Genomic DNA, 4738 nt, shown 5'->3' on the forward strand with positions numbered 1-4738 from the left:
AAACCAAAACCCAACAAACACAAGAAAACTTAGATAAAGAAGGTGAAAAACTAAGAAATAAAACCATAGAAGCCTAGTGCTTACCATTCCTAAGCTTGTAGATGGAGAAATGTGAAAACTTGATGGTCTTCAAAGTAGAGGAAGATGAAGAACTCTTTGGTAGAATGTGAGGGTGTGACACCCCAAAAATCCACACTCCAAACCATGAATTAATTGAGTAATTAATTCTATTTCTCTTGAGGAATTGATTCCTAAAATCCTGATTTTTTTTTATACTCAAGGACTAGTATTTGACTAGTCAATCTTTAAGTGGTGTTGTACCTTGTGCTTTGAGAGGAGTTCCCTTGTTCCTTACACTTTCTAAGAGTTAGTAAGGGTATCCTTGTATTTTCACCAAAGAGCTAGTTTTGTAACCTAAACCTAGAAGACTTCTTCATTTTTCATCCCTTACATTTCCTAGAAAATATCTCCACCTTCTCTCTAGAAAACAAGAGTAGCTTGTTCTTCAAGCCAAAAGAAGCCTTTGTCAAGATTCCAAGTTTTGCTCCCAAGATTCAATCTTTCCTCTATTTTGGCATCTAGAAGGGTAAGATCTAAGCATGTCTAGTCTTTTTGGTTCCATCTTAGTTGTCTTTTTCTTAAAGGTTGGATCTTTATGATCTTTTGGTTTGATCTTGAAGTGGGTTTGGCTAGTGAGCTTAGTGGAGAGCTTGTTGTGGTGTAAGAAGAGTCTTTTGGTCTTCAAGAGGTAACCCATGCTCTACAAAACCTATTTTGCTTACCTATATATGATTTCTTGGCTTCTACATGTGTTTTGCTATGAAATGTGAGTGTTTATGCATTTATCTTGTGATATTGCATATCTAGAGCTTGTGTTTAGGTTTCCTTTGTGCCATTGCTTGGCATTTTCCTTGGTTCAAGTCATTTTGTTGTGCTTGGTGAGATTTGGCATGTTTTGGACTTGAATTTGTGTTTGGAGAAGAAAATCCCCGAAGGGATTTGTTGTTGTGCAGGGATGTACCCGTGGGCGGAATGGCGGGCGGGGCACCACCCGCTGGCCTACCCGCGGGGAACATGTGCCTTGTGGGTAGTGTACCCGCGGGCGGGACCACGGGTGGGGCACTACCCGTGGGTCCACCCGCGGGGTACACGGTGGTGTTAGAGTGGGATTTGTTCCCCGTGATTTGTTTGTCTTGGTCTTTGATCTTTTGGCCTCCCGTTGTTCTTTTGTGGAACTATTTGAGCGTCTTCTTGATGTTTCGTAGGTCTAGAGCTTTATGGTAGGTATCCATGTAGGATCTTTGGTGTTGTGTATCGTGCTAAGTGTTCAACATTGTGTTTCGTTGAATCGAGTGGTGTCTTGTGTGTTCCTCAGAACTATCTTGAGTTTCCTCATTGTTGAGCTTGCTAGTTATTATCCTAATGCTAGCGTCGTTGTTGTCGATGGGTGGTGACATGTCTCTTGTTGAGTATGTTTCATACCTCTTTTGCAATTCGTTGCTTGTTTCGTGTGAGTGGTGGTGTGTGTGTGGCTTTACCTGGATTGCACGATTAGTGGTATGGGACGCTAGTCACCAAGGTATTGCAGCGGTCCTCGTGGTGGCCGTGACGTGATTTCATAGAGTTGTGGCTGAGTCCACGTGTTTGGGGGATAACATTGTGTTATTCGGGCATGTGTTGCCGTGAATTGGTGGGTTTTCGTTGGTGGTTATAGGTGGGGGACGACGGTCCCGGAGGAATAAGGTTGGACTTGGCTGTACAAGGGCTTTCTGGAGGTAATGGTTGGCACCGAAGGTACAAGGTTGGGGGTAGCCATAAGGTTGGAACAGGGCATAAGGAAGGCATATCAACTCGTGATGTGTGATGTCACGAGGGCTTGTGTAGCCGTTGTTGTGGTGAGTTCTCTTCTCTCGTGACGTGTGTAGTCACGGAGGCTTGTGGTATGGTGTTTTGGCATGTGTTGCCGTTGGGTGAGTCTTTATCCTTGTGTGTGGTTAACCTTTTGTGGTTGGGACGTGTTCCCGGTGTTATCCTTGTGAGTGGTGAGTCTTGTGTTGTCTTTTGTTCTTGGCTTTTGACTTATATATATGTATTCCGTTTCAAAAATGGTTTTCATATTATATATCTACCTATTTATGATACTTAACGGTATTGGTGGGTTACCAGCATCTCTCGCTGACCGGGCGTCGCCCCGATGTTTATCTTTGTATCTTTCAGGTGATGCGTAGTCGAGCGCGATGTCTAGAGCCGGTAGCTTAGCACTTGTACCTTTAGACAGTGTTGTTGAGGCCTGTGTGCCAATGTCTTTAGATTGTTCTAGTTTGTGCTTTTGGGATAGTGTTACACTTGCAGATTGTCGCCGTAGCGTATACCTAGTGTGGTATACGTGGCATAACACCCCGTTTTGGATTCCTTTTATCCAGTTATCTTTCTATCTTCCGATGTGCTAGTGTTTGTTGTTAATCTGCATGTGTTAAGACTCGTTTTAAGTCTTGTTGTTTTGGGGGGTGTTACAGAGGGTTTAGGGTGGCTTGGAGAGTAAGCTAGAATGTAGGGAGAGAGGTTTTTCTTTGGCTAAGTGTGGAATACTAGGGTGATTGTCTAGGAAATAACTTGGGTTCCAAGTTAAGACTTGTGAAAAGACCAAAAGGACCTCTCCTTCCCAAAAGCAAGTTAGGAGAAATTCTTTTAATTAAAGGCTTGAGTACAAGGAATAAGGCACAAGGTCTAACCCATTGACCACATTTAAAAGGCTAAGGGATTTGATCAAATTAGGTCCCTTAACTATACTCAATGGGAATTATGAAGAAATTATAAGGCAAAAATAGGAATTAATCGTGTAATTAATTCGACTTAAAAGAATAAACTTCCGGGGTGTCACAGTTAGCCATGATACTGACAACTGTAACATTTTAATGAGACAAAGAGAATAGCTCATTCAAAGGTGATATTTTAGTCAATTTGTAAAACGGACAGGGCAACAACAAGATCAACCCAAGTTGTCATGGCCTCTTCGTCCATGAGGATATGGACCCTTATTCGAAAAGTATAATTAAAAGTTATCCACTTGAAATTTACATTATTTAAGAAAGTTTGCCGTTCTTTCCAATCCATCTCTCATAATGTGTCATTATTTAATTGGGTACTAAATTCTTTTTTTAAGTAGTGGTGGGTTAGCCTATTCATGGATACCCAATGGCTGAAAGCCATATCAAGAAGGAAAATCTTGGAGAGAAAATTCAAGGTGATAAGAAACATTTTGCATAAATAAATCAAGCAAGTTGTAAACGGAGAGAGAGAAGACAAACGCGTAAAAGCTAGGTGATCAGAGGCTCTATCATTTTTTTTTTGGTTAGACCATGAGGTGAACGCTTAAAAGTTAGGTGATCAAAGCCTCCATCATTTCTTTTTTGGGTAGACCATGAGGTGTCCTGAGCAGACCCTAACTATAGGAGGCACCTTTAAACCCGTTCCATCATTTCGTTTTTTGTTAGACCATGAGTTATCCTGAGCAGGCCCTAACTGTAAGAGGCACCTTTAAGCTCATACTATAGTCGGACTAATCCATATTTGCACCGAGCTGACCCAATTAAGGGACAAAGTGCTGGCGAGATTGATTTTTCCATACTAGAGGGGTTTCAAACTCCCGACCTCTCTTAAAGGACGAGAGTGCATAGCCACGTTGACTAAAGGCTCCATCATTAGACTTCACCTAAACTGTATTCGATCACAGACAGAAATGATGTCGTTTTGCTTTAATGAGAAGCAGAATTACACTGAATCCCCAAATTTTATCATTCTTTATTTTATATATAATCTTCAAGAGATTCTATGCTTGAGATATATCATATATATAGTATTTATACTGCAACTCCACTCTTTCATTTTATTTGTTTTTTCACTGCTACAATAATATTATAATATAACTTTTATGGAAAATCTATTTCATGTTGTTCATTTGGTAACCACAAATTTACAAGTTCAACGTCTAGCAGGAACGACTTATTGGCATTCATGAGTTGAACTTACTCATGTTTCTTTACAAGGTAGAATCTGTTCTATACTTTTTCAAACATTTTCAATACAAAGAATCTAAACTCCCACCACCGGGTTCAAACCTATGACCATCCATTTAAATGGGTATCCGGGATGCCGTCACACTACATGGTAGTTGGCATGGTTATCACTCTTAAAAAACAAATAACTTTATTCAACCACTGATTGAATTATTTATTGCATTGATATATTTTTAAATATTTATTTAATTATAAACATTGAACATTAACTTACTCGCACAATGCGCGTGTAAAACAAGTTTTACATAAGCAACATCACCATTTCATAATCTTTTAAAAAGCTAGTAAATTAAAAGTATTGTTAAATGTTAACAGTAAAAACAAAAACAAAACAAAAAAAAAAATATGTACACGATAAAGTATAATTGACTCACTGCTCTATCTATCAACGAGTCTTGTAATCTAATAATGAAGCAATTAAATGTATTACGTGATCCAGAACTTTTTAGTTAAAACAATTGCAATTTATGTGGGACAAAAAAGTAGAAGGAAAAAGAGTTTTGTAGTTGCTTGGAAATAATGTTGCTATTTGGACTGAAAGGGACAATGGTTAATGACCAAATTAAAGAGGGAAAATAAAGAGTGGAAGGATGGTATTGTGGTGTGGAGCCATGAAGAGAGTGATGGGAAGTTAGTGAGAGCCATCATAATTGAAGACACTA

Source organism: Ipomoea nil, unplaced genomic scaffold (assembly GCF_001879475.1).
Source record: "Ipomoea nil cultivar Tokyo-kokei standard unplaced genomic scaffold, Asagao_1.1 scaffold1993, whole genome shotgun sequence".
NCBI lineage: Eukaryota > Viridiplantae > Streptophyta > Magnoliopsida > Solanales > Convolvulaceae > Ipomoea > Ipomoea nil.